General features: G+C 38.0%; 1 protein-coding gene across 1 annotated transcript in view; it reads right to left on the bottom strand.

Moving 5' to 3' along the window:
- The window catches only part of LOC145664253 (UDP-glucosyltransferase 2-like), a 35,110-nt gene extending 18,926 nt beyond the window's left edge, over window positions 1–16,184 (bottom strand). Inside the window, exon 1 of the mRNA XM_081730758.1 lies at window positions 16,110–16,184. The gene's annotated coding sequence lies outside the window, so the exon portion shown is untranslated. The remainder of the gene's footprint in view (window positions 1–16,109) is intronic.
- Window positions 16,185–19,482: the final 3,298 nt, after the last annotated feature.

Below are 19,482 nucleotides of genomic sequence, written 5' to 3'. Positions count from 1 at the left end.
GTCTCCTCCAATCTTGGAGCTGGGGGAACTGTCCCTCCAATAATCCTATTTGAAGTGTTTTTTTTTTTTGGGGGGGGGATAAGTGTGATGATTTGTGTTCGACTGCCACAAAGGAAAGTAAGATGAAATTCATTTCCCTTGTACTGAGAAAAAAATGGCGTACGTAAAATCGTATGTTACATTTGTAAATCTGTAGTTTTTGGATTTAACGTAGAGCAAACGTATAACTGAAAACGCATGTTTTATAATACTTTCTGTATAATTGTTCCATCTGTACGTACTTTCCGTATGAAACAATATAGGCGGTCAGGATCTCATATTCAAATGGACGTATATAATATATAACTGAAGACTGTTAGACTGTCAGTCTAAGGAAGACTGTTAGATATCAGACATCCTGCAACGGCATGATGTAGCTTCTAAGGGCAGTGCGTATGTAGCATACGGATAGCGTATGCTCGGTACTGTTCTCTGTAGTAAGCAAAAGGATTCCGTATATTTGTATATACAATATACCGCTGACCAGAGAACGGGTTTTTCTCACAAGTAACACTTCCGAAATGTAACACTCCGATTTTGATAAAATTTGGCAGGTAGATACTACAGATGAAATTTTGAAAGCTGGCGCCCAAAACGCAAGAAGAAATGGACTGAAATGAATGAAATTGTGCACAGATATTGTAGACGTAAAATGAAGGAATAGGTGTTTCATGTTTTCTTGGAAAAACAGGTTAGCTAGGGCACGGCCCCCTAAAAACCTTTGATCACGAAATATCAAAATGCTTGTAACAGTATGTCAGATATGTGTAAAGGACATGAAGAATTGCAATGAAACTTTGTTCATGAACAATACGCAAAAAATAAACGAATACGGTATTTTTTTTATTTTCTGCGGAAAAACGGTTTTGCACAGATAAAATGTCATAATTGGGTTTCATATTTCCTAACTGTTGAGTGAGGCACGGACCTTCTAAACCGTTGATTACGAAATATCAAAAGTGCAAATAAGCATACGTCAGAAGTTCCTAAAGAATATGGAGAATTGCAACGAAACTTCGTATAGGGACAATTTGTAAAACAATAAATGAAATGAGTTTTAATTTGTACGGAAAAACAGAAAAAAAAATAAATAAATATTATCGTAATAGCTCAGGAAGGAGTGGAACGAAGCAAATGAAATTGTGTGTAGAAATTGTATATGTAAAGCAAGGCTTTTCGTGTTTCCTAAGTGTTCCTATCCGTTTTGCTTCAAATTTGGCACATCAACTCGTTTATGAGGAAAAACATTGTAAGGGTTAAAGGTGCCTCCTGAAATACTATAGAATATGCTATACTGCTTGTGCTTGTTGTTGATTTGCCAAATTTGAATAAATCGGATGGAGACATTTGTCAAACACGAAAGGTCTTATTTTACATATCTAATATCTACATACAAATTCATTCGCTTCGGTACACTCTTTTTGCCACTCAACGCCTCAGTCCACTCAACAGTTTATTCCCTTTGAAGAAAATACGAAACACGTATTTCCTCATCTTACGTCTACAATATTTGTGCACACTTCATTCACTTTGGTCCACTTCTTCTTGCCTTTCGGGCGTCAAATTCCAAAATTTTGGACTGGGGCTTTTCACCCTTAAATCGTCTTCCCCAAAAAATATATGAAAAAAACGTATTCGTTTATTTTTTGCTTATTGTCCCTACACAAAGTTTTGTTCGAATTCTTCATGTCCTTTAGGCACTTCTGATATACTGTTATAAGCAGTTTTGATATTTCATGATCAAAGGTTTAGAGGGGTTCGTGCCCCACCCAACCGTTTTTTTTTTTTTTTTTCAGAAAAATACGAAACCCATATTCCCTCATTTTAGGTCTACAATATCTGTGTACAATTTCATTCACTTCAGTCCATTTCTTCTTGCGTTTCGGGCGCCAGCTTTCAATATTTTGGGTGGGGCTTTTGCCCCCTAAAACCGTTTTGCCACAGAAAATAAAAAAGCACGTGTTCGTTTGTTATATTTGTAGTATCAACCTGCCAAATTTTATCAAAATCGGAGTGTTACACTTCGGAAGTGTTACTTATCAGCTTGCATTTAGATGTGTCCTGGCGCATTTAGATCACATCAATCTGTATATAATTCCGCTCGGCTTCATCTACACAACCTGATATATAATACAAAGAGGTTCACCCCAGAAATCATATCCGTCTACCGTAATATGAGTCTCATCTACCCCCTCCCCTCTCAGAATAATCCTCAAATCTAACCGCCTCCCAATGTTGAAGACAACTCTGTTTCCGTTATCCTCCACAGTATTGGTTTTCAACTTCATAATTATTTTGAACATCGCTTAAAAAAAAAGAAGAAGAAATATGGGAACGGTCTTACCTCTCCCTGCCCCCAATGCTGAAGACAGATTTGCAACGATGATCTGAACCACTATGTTCCATCAATTTTCCGAGATGGTTCGTTCCCGTTTGGCCTATTTCCGTTTTGCCTAAGGACCTTCTAGCAATACCTAAATACAGAAATACTTGTAATATTGCAAGTAGAATAAAATTGAGGCCCGGAGAAAAGGTTCAGGATAACTTGAATGCTGGCTATTAAATTCAATTTTGAATGCTTAACTCATGTCCAGAGTAGTGGACGAATATCGAACCAAAGGTAGGAGAAGTGAAGTGAACGGAGTCAGTTCTCTCCCTCGTTCTTCCTGTTTGAATAAACTGAGTAAGAGTTTCTCTCAATGAAGAGATATAGAAGCTGTTTTGCTTTGATTATATTTAACACGGCTCTGGAGTAAAGGACGGAATAGCTCGAATGGGAGCTAATTATCTTCCAAATCTGAATTTCTGTAAACTTTTTTAAGCTAAATTACTATTTTTATTAAAAAAATCTCATAATGAAAGAATTAGTTTTATAGGATTGATGGGCCAGGTTAAGCCTTAAGTCAAGGCATAACGTTTAAACTGAATATGTTGATAGTTGACAACGACGGGATTTGAACGTTGCTGAATAACATTTAAAATTGTTATAGTGTCACACTCAATTTACCTTAATCACAACCTTTAAATTTTAAAAAAGTTGAAAAATGTAAGCATAGAAATCTCGCTATAAAGAAGCCAAACTTACTACAGCATATAAAATAGTATGAGAAATTTAGGCGATAAAAGGATTACTATAGTATTAAATCTGGAATTTTCTTTTCTATAAAATTCAACTTAATTGGTTTAATTTATAATTCCCTCCATAGATTTAATTTCATTGAAAATGGCATGACTGCATTTAGTCGGAATATTAATACAGCTTGATACAAAATGATGTGAATGATAAGGAAACGTTCTATAAGTGATAATACTCTATCAACAATGAAATCTCTATGGAAACACTTTCAATATTATCCTCAAGTTTTGTTTGGAACGAGCGTAGTAGTTTAAAATGTATCCGCTAGGTGACAGAGTGATTAGTTCCAAGATGGCTGCCTATGGTGCAGAGAGAGCATTTTGCGTTTTACAGTTTCACGTTTGTCGGTCTGTTGTTAGTGTTCAACGCGAGTTCCGCACAAAATTTCATAAGGATCCACCATCAAAGAACTCCATACGTAAGTGGTATGACATTCAACAGAACGGGATGCATTTGTAAAGAAAAATCGCCCGGTAGGCCGTCCACTTGTGAGGCAGATGTCGAAAAGGTTCGAACCAGTTTTCAACGCAGCCCACAAAAGTCAACAAGGAGAGCTAGCAAAGACCTTCAAATGCCTCAAACAACTGTTTGGCGTGTAGTGCGTAAACATTTAAAGATGTATTCGTATCGAGTGCAGTTGTTACAACACTTAACACCTAATGATCACACGTGTCGTAAGGCTTTTTGTGAGTCATTTCAAGAGCTGTGCAGTGTTGATGATGATTTTTTAGGCAAACTTTGTTTCAGTGATGAGGCTACGTTCCGTGTGACAGGAAGAGTGAATAAACAAAATGTTCGCATTTGGGGAACTGAAAAGCCTCACCAAATCTGTGAAATTGTGCGTGATTCACCGAAGACGAATGTGTTTTGTGCAATTTCATCTTCAAAAGTTTATGGTCCATACTTCTTTGACGAAGGGACTGTGACTGGACAAACATTTCTACAAATGCTTACTACTCGTACGTGGCTTATGCCACAGCTCGAACATGACAGTGCAAACTTCATCTATCAATTGGATGGAGTTCCATGTCACTTTCATCACAATGTCAGAAATTTCCTCAACAACAGACTGCCACACCGCTGGATTGGGCGGTCAGGTAAAAATGATCATCAGCTTCTCCGTTGGCCACCAAGATCACCGGACTTAACCCCCTGCGATTTTTTCCTGAGGGGACATCTAAAAGACATTATCTACAAACCCCCTCTACCCCAAGATGTGAATGAACTGTAAGAACGCATTACTGCTGGAGTGCAAACTGTTGATGCAAACATGTTGAAACAGGTCTGGGCAGAATTGGAATACCGAATAGATGTATGCAGGGTAACAAAGGGGGCCCACATAGAACATTTGTGATGTACTATTTTCATTTTTTTTTTTTTTTTTGTCACAAAAACTTGGAGTTTTAGCATTTAACTATAAGATTTGAAGCTATTTGGATGATTAATAAAAAAGTTATTAAGGAGTTGTAATCGTTCACATCATTTTGAATCACGCTGTATTTTCATTATCTGTACTGTATTTGTACAGTATTTTCATTATCTTTATATTGCATTCTCACCTCAAACACTCAAAATTCCCTCAAACACTAAATATCCCTCGTCGAGCAAGCGTAGGCAAAACGGGAATACCTGTTTTGAAGGTCTGTAGGCCAAACGGGAAGACACCCGAATGTAAGCAAATACTCGTGATAAAGGAAAGATCCCGAGAAAGTTTTCGGATGACCCCCCCCCCCCCCAAAAAAAAATGTTTAAGTACAAAATTAATACAAATATATCATTTTGGAATATATTATCTTGTTCTATCATTAAATTTTAAAAAAAGGTTGTGCAAAATAAGAAAAAAGGATAAAGAAACTGGTAGCATCAGAATTTCTGATAGTCAAAGCATCTCCACTTTTTTTTTTTTTTTTTTTATGATTCCGTCGGAGAATTTGATGCAGTTTTTGCTGAAAGCAACTAGGATCTATCTAGCATTAGCATTTAAGATAAAATTTTCAATCAAAATATTTTTCCTAAATATAAGCACTTTCATTCTTATCGTGTTGGCCAGGTAGCTAGATGGGCTAGTGTCTCCGTGATTGTAGTAACAATTGCCATTCTAAATAATAAAAAAAAAAAAAGGCGACCAACTTTTGGTTCTTCACAATTATCTATTGCACAAGAATTTCAGCATATGATGAAATCTGTTTAATTTCATAAGATGTGAGTGAGGTATTTTAGATCTACGTATGATTCATACTACGCAGAGGTAATATAGTCCGCTACTTACCACGAAATATCGGCCAATGACACTAACTCAAGAGCAAACTGTTTCAAGCGTTGATTAGATAACATTGTTCTTAAGAGATAGCAAACACAATATATAACGTACACAAATATTTGAAAAGAGTAAAAAATAAATCTTATATATATATATATATATATATATATATATATATATATATATATATATATATATATATATATATATATATATATACTGAAGATAAATTTGTGTTTGATTTAAACCTGTCTTTGCTTCCGTATTCAAACATTTCAGAAGTAACAATGTTGGAAACCGATGTACCACTCCACTAGAAGGACATGCGAGAGGCTCAACAGTGGGAAACAATCAATGACTAGCCAACTATCAACGTTATGGGGCGTTTACACTTAGTCGATTTGCGTTCGATTCAGTTGAATTGACGTCACTTTCAACTTAAACGACCGTGTAAACGGGACTTCAACTTAATCGCTTGTTGATCGAAGGCGACTAATCGACTGGCAACTGAATTAAAAGACGTTCTATTTTCTGTGGTTGAAATAATTGAACACATCCATCAATCTGATTCGGCCTAGTTGCTTCGATTTAGTGGCAAATGCAGCGAGTCGATTTAGTCGTGCGACTAAATCGACTAAGTGTAAACGCCCCATTAGACCTACGTTGTAACTGACTGCTTTGCCGACGATTTGCCAACAAACTCAATTGCCAACCTAACACTCAGTAAGATCACAGATCACATAGCCTAACGGGTAAGATGTATCATTGTCATTGACAGTGAAAGGTGGAAACTGTTGTATAGTTGACAGCAAAATGTTGGGTAGTCAATATACCCTTTAAATGACATTGGGTCTGTACATTTCCCAACTTTATTTTTCAAATTACCAATTCCCAACTATCGGAGTTATTCCGTACTGCGTACAGCAAAGTAACGCAAGGAAGTACAAGATGTCACTATAACTGCTATGCCGATTATCGCAAACTACATCCCAAATTTTGCGTCGCATTGACGCAAACCGTTAAAGAAAGATCCCCTATATCGATCTCAGCCTACGTGGGGCTTGTCAAGTGTGCTCTTAGGGAATGTTCTGAGCTGTCATAACACTTCATGACCTATTCCAGCAAGGGATAGTTTTAGTTTCTGTTTTCAAAACGTAATTTCTTAATATGAACATATTAAATGTCTACTATTATATAAACGGGTTATAACGAATATTTTTTATTTCTTTGAAAATACTTTATAAACATCTAAAAGAGAGGAGCCCTTGTCTCAAAACCTTTGAATACAATTTTCGTTTAAAATATGTCACGAGGTACATTAAAGATATCAATAGAGAATTAGAATGAATATCTATTATATCAGCCGCTGCTTCTGATAAGCGATGATGATGAAAACAAAATGTAATCTTTAATATGCCATGATTATATTGTGTTGACTAAAGAAAACGGATAATTAATGAAAGTAAAAGAATAGTGAAGGAATTACTGGAATGAGAATGTGGGAGGAAACAGAAAAGTTATAGAGTAAAACGCATGAAAACTATACTATCCATCACAAATTCACATGGTTTGGGATGGAAACCAGATCTTCTAGCAACAGAAATGAGACCTCCATCATTAACCTTGAGGCTGTTCCAACCTATTAATTCAATAATGATCCAAACTCTCAAATTAAAAGTGAAATTATGTGGACCACGAATTTTTGTTATCATGGAACCTAGATTAATTACGTTATTTGTAATTGCATCTTTTGCAGTCACTCGCATTACATTTGCAGAATATTGAAATTTTTAAGAGAGCGTATAGACAGGAGCATCTTTTCGTAGCGCAGATTCTGCAGTTCTATGTTTGTATAAGTTCACTGGATTGATGAATTAAACATTTCATAATTTTAATGTTTAATGTGTGCGGTTATGTGGAGTGAATGTTTGCTGTAGTGGCTACCGTGTTAGGTGTGTCGCGTGGGACAGTGTCGAAGGTGATGACAACCTACACAACACACGGGAAAACAACATCGGGGAAGCGGAACAGTGGGCGGAAGAAAATCATGAGTGACAGGCCACGTCGGGTATTAAAGCGCATTGTCACGCAGAACCGTCGTGCCACTGCGGAGCAAGTGACGGAGGAACTCAATCAGCACCTCCCCCACCCTGTTTCGACAATCACAGTCCGCCGCGAATTACATGACATGAACTTACGGGGTCGTGTTGCACGGGTCAAACCGCTCATCAGGGACCATAACGCTTTCGCACGCCGCAAATGGTGCCGCGACCATGCAACTTGGACCGTTGAGGATTGGAAACGTGTGATATGGTCGGATGAGTCATCCTTCACCCTATTCCCAACCACGGGCCGTGTTTATGTGTGGAGAACGCCCAAAGAAGCTTATGATCTGCAGTGTCTCCGCCCAGCTGTGAAACATGGCGGCGGCTCGGTGATGTTGTGGGCCGCAATATCATAGTTTTCATTGGGTCCTGTGGTCACACTTAGCGGACGAATCACTGCCAACGATTATGTCGCAATTTTAGGAGACCACTTGCATCCTATGGTCCGGGTGTTGTTCCCGGACAATGACGCCATCTTCCAGGATGATAATGCACCCATTCAAACAGCTGGCGTTGTTGCAGCGTGGTTTGAGGAACATCGGGATGAAGTTCAATACCTTCCCTGGCCCGCCCAATCCCCAGATCTCAACATAATTGAACATCTGTGGTCCGTCTTGGAAACACGACTCCGGCGACGATTTCCACCTCCATTCTCTCTCACAGAACTGGCCGATGCCCTGCACGAGGAATGGTGTAAAATTCCACTTGTTACCATTCACGACCTCTATGCCTCCATCCCATGTCGCATCAAGGCTGTTCTGAAGGCGAAAGGTGGCCCGACACCATATTAATCTGATAAGTTGCAATTTCGTTTAGGTGTTTCTAATTTTTTGATCACCATCTGTACGTACGATTCAGAACATTTACACATATTTTAACAAAGTAAATTGCTCTTTTAATGTGCCCAGGCACAGACAATGACGCTGACGGAAAGTTACTTAACAGAACTGACCCTCCTGAGCTCACTGTGCTGAAGTTGATCGAAAATATCAATCAGATCGCATTTCGTTATCCACACGCGCACAAGATATTTTTCCTCTACATCTACAGCTACACAGCTTTGAAGTCACATTCATCGTCGGTCTTAGCTTAAGAAACTTCACTGGCTGAGTAGCTAAAGCTCCACGCTTTGTCCCTAGTTTGCTCATAATGTCATCATCTGTACGAATACGGGCTTTGGTGAGAACATTGGAAATCGAGTTGAATCTCTGGTACAGAATATGAAGGACGGTGAAGTGCCACTTTCATCTGTTCCACTACGTATTCATAACTCTTCCAAACCGTAACTTACAAAAACTGCATCAAATCTAAGTAACAGAATAATAATATCTGTGTCATTCGATAGTACAATGACTCGCTGGGAACCTTTCCGAACTGCACACTCTACCTGTGGAACGACATGAAGATCACCTTTCTCCAACTTGCAGTTCAGCTCTTGCGCCGTTTTAATATATTTCTGCTGACATCAACTCCTCATTAACAATCATTCTAATGTCAATAATTGAACCTTCTGAGTTTATTGAAGTATCTGCAATGTTTTGACGCCTTGACATCTCCAGATTAATCTTCTTTGATGCACATAACCATATTTTTTCATACAGTAGAGGTACTGATGTAGAACTTATTGTGCATGGAAGTTATTCACTTGTTTGCATTAGCCTGATTCTCTTACGTTCTGTGAGTGAAAGTTCAAGATACGTACCTGTCAAATACATTATGTAATTCTTGCAGAGCGCAAACTGACTTTGATATTTGCAGAACTCTGAACACTTTTCCAATGTTTTTCATGAAGATATCTTGACTATTTGCAATTGGGACATATAATCCATAATGATGGTAGTTTATAATGAGGAGACTTTTTCATTTGAAAATCATCAGGTAAAAGTTTCTTTTCCAATTCTTGAAAGAGTGTTTCACTGGTTTCGTTGCAGCATCTACATCAAATAACATGTTGATTGGAACAAAATCGTGGGACAGAATGTTCTTGATAGATTCTCCATTTCGTTTTCCACATTTGTCTCTTTATGATCTTGGGAATACCTCCTGTTTTTGCTGTGTGTGTAATTCTGATCCACTTTGAAGTATATATATCTAGTGACGTGTCTCTACACCGTTATCCACATGTTTTGTGATAAAGTTACACCGTTGCGTAGGCTTCGAAATTTTAAAGGAATTTCCTTGTTGCTACATTAAAAAAACAAGGCTCTCAACATTTTTATTGAAACATTCCCTTCTCTTTCCTACAAGTTCATGGTGAGAAACGGCTTCACGGAGGTCCATTAATTTAGAATTAGTTACCTCTCTGAAAACACTGGAAATAGAAAACACTGGTAAACCAGCTGCCATTGAGCAATATATGATATTTATTTTTACATGTTTAATCTACAATTCCTGTGAAGTTTTCGTGATTTCTGAATGATTTGTTCTAATTTCATATCGGAAGCCATAATACTAAACTGTCCTTCTCTGCCTTTGACCTCGAAAGGTTCTTGGATGAATTTACTTTAAAGGTACTTGTTTTCTATTTCTAGCTTTTTACTCTTCCAAACACCAGGACCCATACCTTACACACTTTACAATTGAATTCACAACATACAAGAGTATGTGACTCCACAGTCTTTACGTACAGGTCCAGTCACTTTCAAAACTAGTATACTTGTATACTAAGTTTTTTCACTAGACCGATTAAAAGTACAGGGTTTTCATAAAGTCTGGACGGATTTAATTCGCTTATAGTTTACATAAAAATGCTCATATTGAAATCAAATAAAGTGCAAACGGTAGCGGAAGGATTAAATTTTTACCTGTAATCTGCACCAGCTCAGTTCAGTCACCGCCACACCTCCAACTGGGCGCCATTTACGTCCACACATTCGCGTAGGCGGCGCTGGAATCCACTCACAGCGTTCCGCCGTGTTTGATCAGAAATGCCAGCCACAGACGCCCTGATTTTGTCCTTTAAGTTCTGCAAACCAATTGGCTTCTTTGCATAAACTTCCGTTTTCACATGACCCCAAAGCCAGAAGTCGCAGGGGGTAACGTTGGGTGATCTTGGCGGCCAAGCGGTCGGGCCACCGCGGCCAATCCATCGGTTAGGGAATTTCTCGTCAAGGAACTGTCTCACCTTGATTGCATAGTGAGGGGGTGCCCCGTTCTGTTGGAACACGATGTCGTTCTGGATTCCACGTGCCTCCAGTTCCGGACTGAGGTATTTCTGCAACATATCCAGGTACGAATCTCCATTTACGGTCTCCTCTTCAAGAAAGAACGGTCCAATCAGATGATCATAGGACACAGGGCACCAAACGTTCACTTTAGGGCTATCTCTCTCATGTGTCTCAAATTCCTTTGAGTTTTCCGTGCCCCAAACGCGACAGTTGTGTCGGTTAACCTTCCCGGAGACATGGAAGGTTGCCTCATCTGAGAACATGATGGCTGAAAGGAGAACGTCGCCATGTTCCAACTGCTTGAGCATGGCGTCACATAAGTTGAACTGGATGTCCAAATCTTCATCATGCAGATCCTGGACTATCTTGATTTTGTAACCTTTGGCCTTGATCGTCTTCTTGGCTATCTTAAACACGGTTGTCTGTGGAATTAGGAGTTCCATGGACCGTCTAGGAATCGACTTCTGTGGGCTGTTGATTATGCTTTCCCTTACCCTGCTCACTGTTGCAGGCGATGTTGGCGGCCTCCCACTTCGAGGACGGTCCAGGACGCTTCCTGTCTCCAAGAAGTTAGCATGCCACTTTCGGATTGCACTCTCAGTCGGTGCCGGCTTTTTGAACTCTTTGGTGAACTTTCGACACACCAGAATTGGTGATTTTAGCTCTGCGTACCACAGAACACATTGCGGTTTCTCTTTCACCGACGACATCTTTCATACGGTAAAAAAATAGTCTTCTCAGAGGAGTTTTTCATTTATTTATTTCTTTTAAAGACACACACACCAATACAGCTTACAACTTACTTTTAACAGTCAACATTGAAACAACAATGAAAACAACAATGGATGGAATTTGGTAAGAAACTGACCCTTGCCCTCCCTCTCCCTCTCTCAAAGTGTTCAGAGCTGCCGCTTATCTGACAGTGTTGCCAAGTAAAAATGTAATACTTCCGCTACCGTTTGCACTTTATTTGATTTCATTATGAGCATTTTTATGAAAATTATAAGCAAATTAAATCCGTCCAGACTTTATGAAAACCCTGTATTATATTTACGCAGTACTTGCAAAGCTCTAACTTATTCTCGCACTCTTTAATGAACTCTTCAAACTTGGTTTTCAAAGTTTGTGATATTAAGTGAATTGAATGCTACCGAGATTTGCATTTCATTTTTTGAATAAAGTGTGTCCTGTGACTTGCACACTTCTTCCATAACGTCTGCGAAACCTACTTTGTCATTCTTATTTCATAAGGACATCCAACACAATGTTTCTAAATCCTCAGGTATGATAAGCATATCCTGTAACGATCGAACATAATGAGTTCAGCTCAAAACGGACTATACAGTTCTGCTTCCAAAGATTTCAGTCTCAATTGTGAATCCTCAATGTCGCAGTCACTTACATAATCTCCTCTATACCACAAGGCAACCTTTGTCATATGGAAAACGCAATTATTGGATAAGAATCAGTAAATTCCTCTGGATTATTCATAGAGATCTCAGCGGCAATATGAAAGATACCTTCGTCACAGAATATTCGCAAGATTTGAGTTTGTCAACCTGAGCCCACACATATTGGAAACTTTTTAGGACGGTATATAATGTTGCGTAGTTTAACCTTCCTTACTGGGACGGTATTATGGGAGATCAGAGTATGAATCCCAGTAAACGGATGAGCTGGCTTCTCCTGAAATTTAGTCCACACACAATAAGAGAAATAATAAATCCACTTTTCTTGGCTTTACGAACTGTAGTATCACGTACTGCATGATACCTGTCTTCGGCCACTTTGAAACTTAATGGTAAATTGGGACGTGTTGTTGGTTTGTAGTAGTTTTGTATACTTATCTATCTAAACTAATTATTTCTATTCATTCTTATCTCAAACATTGTTTGACATACTTATTATAAAGGTAACAAGGAAAGTTCTGTCGCTTTTGTGGAAGTTTGTGTTCAATTGGCCCTAGGTCAGTTGTTGGTATGGGTATATGCAACATACTACCTGATTGTGGAAATTCAGTTACATCGTGAATTTGCGAAGGGACAGAGTGAACACGGGACCTCCACAGAGCGTCATAAAAGCGTGTATGCTGTACGAGTTCAAACTGAGCTAAAACGCCGCTGCAGCGGGGCGGAAGATATGCCAAGCATTTGGTGAGGATGTCGTGACTACTCGGACAGTGCAGCGATGGTATAACAAGTTTAAAAACGGTGCCGGAACACTCGAAGACGCACCACGTGCCAGAAGACCAACACATATACAAAATGAGGGTCTCCAAGCAACAATTGAGACGAGCAGTGGAGAGACATGTGAGGAAATGGAACTACAACTCAGTGTGAGAGGAGAAACCATAAACTTGGGAAGCACTGCAAGTTGGGTCGAAGAGTCCCACACGATTTTACTCCAGGCCAGAAGGCAACGCTAGCAGACATCTGTGTTTCTTTGCTGTTTCGTCTAATTAAGGAGTCATTTCTGGACATGGTTTTGGCATGTGATGAGAAGTGGGTCCTGTACGAAGTTCTACGTCGCCGTCATCATTAGTTAGCACCTCATGAACCTGTTCCTAAAAGCCAAAACCAGCACTGCACAAGAAGGTTCTCCTGTATGTTTGGTAGACTGCTCCCGGCACCGTGCATCGAGAAGTGCTACCACCTGGTCAGAATGTCAATGCAACTGTTTACTGTCAACAGTTGAGCGGTATTCAAGAAAAACCCAAAACTCTGGAGCCAGGACTTCTAAATCACAAAGGAGTCCTCCTGTTACAGGACAACGCTAGCCCCACGTAGCTAGGATGACCCGAGAGACCATTCTACTCCTTGGATGGGAAACATTATTGCATCCGCCATACTCTCTGGACATTCGATCGTCCGATTATCAACTGTTCCATTTTTTTGACAATCACCTTAGAGAGCGCCAGTTCAAACCCCTAGCAGAGATGCAAAATGCACTTGATATCTTCTTCGCTTCACGCCTCACCAAGTTCTACCGCGATGGAATCCATGTTCTTCTAGAACGTTGGCAGAAGATCGTCGAATCTGATGGGAGCTATTTTGGTCTTCCAGGTACATCATAGGTGACATATCGACGTTCGAAGGTGGTGGGTGAAAAAGTGACAGAACTTTCTTGGTTACCTTTATAAAAGTATTTGGAAAGCTAGGTTGAACAGGTGTAACAGCTGTTTCAAGCTAGCCACCCTGATTCAGGTTTTCCTGGGTTTTATTTATTCATACTAGACAAATACCGGGATGGTACCTAATATACAGGCTCCAGATCGTTACAGGCTCCAGATCCTTTTATTTCTTCTCCTAGCCCGGACTGTGTGCACACTGAAGGATGTCATCCCTCATATGTGACAAGCTAAAACCCATAGATGTTTTAATTCCCAGAAATATGCATAAATAAAAACAAATAAACATTAAAAAGATTAAAACTATTTTCGTTTAGTATATTTTAATGTACTGTATATTTTAATGTCTAGTCTTCCATTAATATAGTCTGCATAATAACATTTTTCTTGTGGCCCCGCGTAGCGTAGTCACTAACGCTCTCGCCTTCAGTGCGAATGGTCCCTGGTTCGATTCCCGGTGGGGGAACTCGGTCGAAAAAGTGTAACCGCTTTTTCAGGCCAGCCACCCTGAATGAGATTTTCCTCATTCACACAGGCAAATATCGGGATGGTACCTAACTTATAGGTCCCAGGCCGCTTCCTTCTTAGATAGTATGCTCGCCGAGGGCCGTCATCCCTCAAACGTGACGGGCTAAATGACCATAAGATGCCGAGAGCCCAGAAATCTAAATCCTGAATCCTGAACATTCTTAATTCCTATATAATAACCGCCATATTGTGTATACGATTTACTGCAAAAGAAAAAAAAGAGAAAAAGTAAACCTATTTTTTCGTAGGTGTTTTGCCATAGAAGAATCTTTTTCTGTTCTTTTGTTCACATTGTTCCGTTGATCCACTCATAATTTGTATAATAAAATCTGTTCATGAATTTCTCTTCTAGTAGATTGTACTAACTTTTTTCTAGCACTTTTATACATAGTATGTATTTTTATATGACTTTTATGTATAAGTTTAATAATACAATTTAATAAGTTTAATATAATTAACATAAACGCTTTTTTGAATTGTAATTTGTGTATAGAACACTAGTAGAAAGAACCACTCTAACGAAACTTTTGATGCCTCTATATTGTTAATTTATCTTATATTTATTATAATACTTCTGTAAAACATAGTATATGATACGAGTTGTTACATACAATATTCTTTTCAATATGTGTTCGAAAGACGACAGTTAACTTATGATCGAGTATTACTCCTAATCATTGATTTCTGTCCTTTCCAAAATATTACCATTCATCTTACACTCTAAACAAAAGAAATTACCATTCTTTCGTGGCGCCGCTACCGTAATGTTTATTTAATTTTACTCTATTTGTATTGACATGTTTGTACATACTAAAAATACTAAGCTTAACAGCTGAGCTTACAAAGGAAGTCTATCAGAACTGTACAATTTAAATGTATGAATGCAATCCGAAATACTAACATTACTGTACAAGTTTCTACGCATATGAATATTTCCGCTTAAGTTATGCCTTCATGTCGAAAAAAAAAAAAAAAAACTTTCAGTTTTACGTCCAACGATTATGTCGTTTAAGCTAGAGGCGGCGAATGATTAAGCCAACTGAATGATGGTGAAAAAATTGGTAGAATGAAAATGTGGAAGGAAACGTGAATACTCCTTAAAAAATCGAAATACACGATGTTGTCCACCACAAACACTTGGCCGGGAATCGAACCGGGAACACCAACGCACCGGAGGTAAGCGGTCTATCGCTGAGTCCCCTTTCCTGTCTCCAGCGTAGAGGTCTGCACGGGCTCGGGCCGCTATATCACTTCGGGCCGAGCCGAGCTCGGGCTGTAAATTTTTAAATATACAACCATATTCCTCGGGCCTAACTTTGTAAATATACTGTACAACGATATTTAAATGTACTGTACAACGTTCTTTCTAGAGAACTTTTAAAGCACAACTAGAAAATTCAACTTCTAATTGCTGTAAGTAAAAATACAATTTTGCGTTAGTTACTAACTTTCTGTAATTCGGGCTCATTTGATCATCGCACGAGCTCGGGCCGGGCTCGGGTCTAAATGATAAAACATATTTCGGACTCGGGTCGGGCCTCATTTTATAAATTCACTGGCCGGGCCCGCGCTAAAAAAATCTGGCCCGTGCAGACTTCTACTCCAGGGTCCTTAAAACAACAGGAGGTTACGGTAGTCCACTGTATCCTCCATGGAGCAGCCAGCGTAAATCAATGATAATAATACATAGCACCTAGGCTATAGCTACACAAATATTCAAGATACAAATAAATATAACAATACTTACTGGTTTTCGGAATTTCAGTTAAACCTGAACGATTTTCTTTTATAGAGAGATTTAATATATCGCAGATATGTACAGTTTCCTCCACTGTGTGGCGCTAGTTGTACTCAATGATCTTTTCATTCTCGTCGATACAAAACTTCGCACAATTTTAGTTTTGACAATGAAAAGGCAAAGTTGGAATCAGTTGTCGTAACTTCATAGTTGCGTAACAAAGATAACAGAAGTACGTACAAACCATGAGTGGCCAATATTGTTGTTTTCTTATTCCTCAATGTCATCATACCATCATTATTATCGGATACAGTTAGGATGAAACATAATATCGTGATGTTTTGTAATCAGAAGAAACTATCAACAAATAATTGTATAGTCGTCAGCAAAAACATATACCTGCCGCTTATGTGTTACGTTACGTAAATGTAGAAGTCTTTGTTTCAATTCTTGTAGAGAGAGGGACGGTGGCTCAGTGGTAGATTGCTTACCTCTGGTGCGTGGGGTCCTTGGTTCGATCCGCTGCCAAGTAAGATTGTGGTGGACCACATGGTTTCCGTGGGTTTATATCGGGGTACTCCATTTCCTCCCACATTAAAATTCCACCATTATTCACTTGCTTTAATCATCCGTCTACCTTAGCCTAAAGGGCATTATCGCGGGAACGTTAAACTCAAAAATTTCATTTTATTTCTTTCGATTCTCGTAGAATTATTTCTTGTCTCGATTTTTTCTCGTCTTACATTTAAATTTATGTACAAAATACACGACCTTTTTTTCTGTTAATTTCATCTAGAAATTATCAGACACCTTCTGCGTCACTAGAGGTTCACGAAGAGTGTGATATAACAACATTTAAACTATATTTATTATTGAAGTATTATCATATAATGACTTGCGTATCTATATACGTTGATAAATGTTCTTCATTATGTTCGTATAATTACTTTCTCAATTTATAGTCTTTATACTATGTGAATCGTAACACTACAACAGTGTTTTTGAGATCTTTGATTTGGGTGAACTAATGTTGCCCACGCAGTATTGCCAAACAGTTGACACAAAAAGTTGCTGAATGGGAGATGAAAAGGCTCTAATTCTCGGTGAAAAATCGATAAAATAGTTCGTAAAATTCCCTACGCGCCTTCCTCGCCTCTCTCTCTCTCTCTCTTATATATATATATATATAGTAGATCTGTGATCAATTTCAAGTCGTAATGCTAATGTAAGCTGCAAAAAAGTACAAGTAAAAGTGCAATTGATTGAATTATATGTTACTAACAATGTGACATTTAGTTTAGACTACCTTAACAATAATTTATTATTATTTTTTTTTAATATATTCTTACTTAACGATCTATTTCACTTCAATGAAACTAAAAGTAAAAATGCACGAAAGCAAAATCTTTAAATAATAATAATAATAGTAACTTACACCAACCTCACGCTTCTGTACCTAACAGACTTCCAATTGGTAATGCCTCTTAACCGAAGCTCTGCATACTAAAGGGCATTAGAGCATGGGCGTCTCTGGCGGGGGGGACGAGGGGGACGTGTCCCCCTCAATATTTTGAAGTACAAAATATTTCATATTTCATTATAATTTAATTTATTTACTAATGACCTATTTGGAATATAATATTCAGGCTGTGAAACGATTATAACAGAGTTCTGAGTTCTCAGCGGGTCCGTGAAAGTAACAAATGGAATCAAAGATAATAAATAGATAATCAATGGGTTAGGTAGTACCATTTAAATCTTTTTTATGTCCCCTCCAAATTTTACATGCCAGAGACGCCAGTGCATTAGAGGTTGGAATGTTTTCCATTAGAGGACAAGGGTAATAGGAAACAAAATGGGGTTCTGGAGAAATAGTTGGTGAATTCGTCGATAATGGTGCTGATTAAATAAATAAAAAGAAAACAAAGATATTATGGCTGCTTTGAATTAACAAAAATTCGTTACAGGACAAATTGTTGACAGCGCAAAAAAAAAAAAATACTAGATTTATGAGTGATTCATGATATCGTCATTTAAAAATCACCATAAAGAGTCGCCATAGTTTTTTTTTTTTTTTTTTTTTTTTTTTTTTTTTTGCTATCCTAGAAGTCGAATGCACTAGATTTAACAACTTTTGGCCGAAATTTGGCAACACTTTGCCTATGAAACAAGAAATTTCTCGTCTTGAATTTGAAAATAAAGTTATCGTTCAATGGGCAACTCAAGTATTATGTGCAGGACTATTAGATGTGTGTGTGTCTTTGTTAGGAAAAATAAATAATAGATACAACCTGCTACTTAACACCGTCTATTTTCCATACACTGCACATGAATAAATAAATGAATAATCTATTTCAGCAGAATAAGAACTACCTACTGCGTCAGATTGGCAACAAAGGACGAACTTTTTAATGCAATACAAATAAAAATTATTGTAAAAATTATTTTTCTCGATACAACAGAAAATTTACCCTCAATCATGTGCTTTTGCTCGATTCGATCTGATCTTTCGATGTGGTTGTGTCCTATCTTTAGACAATATTGTAAGGTTCCATCCCATACAAAAACCAGGAATGAACCTCATCTATGTTGAAAATTTGATCGAGATCGATCGGACGCTAAGGTTAGAGCGTTAGCTACCACGCCATGTGAGGTCATGACAATAGGTTTGCGTGAATCTGAAAGATATTCTGGAATCCCAACAAGTACATTGATACGAAGCATGGGAAAAAGGGAAATATGTTACAAAATAAATGTTTTCTAAAGCAAAATCTATAACAATCTACATTTAACAAAATCTACCTTTTACAACGAAACGTATTGCAGTTGTAGATAAAACATCTGAAGACGAAATTGTATGTGATGAATGTTTGGAGATTTATGAGCAAACGGAGAGCGAGATGACTGGGACCAATGTACTCCTTGCAAGCACTGATTCCATGAGTTATAATCTTTGTATATAGATTCTTGTGTAGATTTTAAAAGGCAGACAATCAGAGAAAAAACAAGCTTGCTTTTTGAACTTCTCGAGTTCTCCAGTCTAGTCTTCATGAAGTTATAGGCTTAGAAGGGTAGCTAAATAAGTCAGAATTCTAATCAGACGCATCTTTTCCTATAATATTCTCATGTTAGTAATTCTTTCGAATAACTCTATTTTATTTTTAAGGCCTATATTATCAACCATGGTTTATTTATAAGGTAATCTTGTCAACTTTAGGTAAGATTTTTTTTCTTTTCTTTCCATTCTCAAATAAATTACTATTATTTTATCCTCTTGTACCAGCAGGCTACAATTTTTCCATTCATTTACTCTTATATGTAAAAGCATATTCTCATAATAATTATCATAATTAAATTGCAATACAAGAAGCATTAAAATATT

This window comes from Thermobia domestica, chromosome 11, assembly GCF_964235325.1.
Source record: "Thermobia domestica chromosome 11, izTheDome1.hap1.1, whole genome shotgun sequence".
NCBI classification, from domain to species: Eukaryota; Metazoa; Arthropoda; class Insecta; order Zygentoma; family Lepismatidae; genus Thermobia; species Thermobia domestica.
This window is presented reverse-complemented; position numbering and strand designations above follow the sequence as displayed.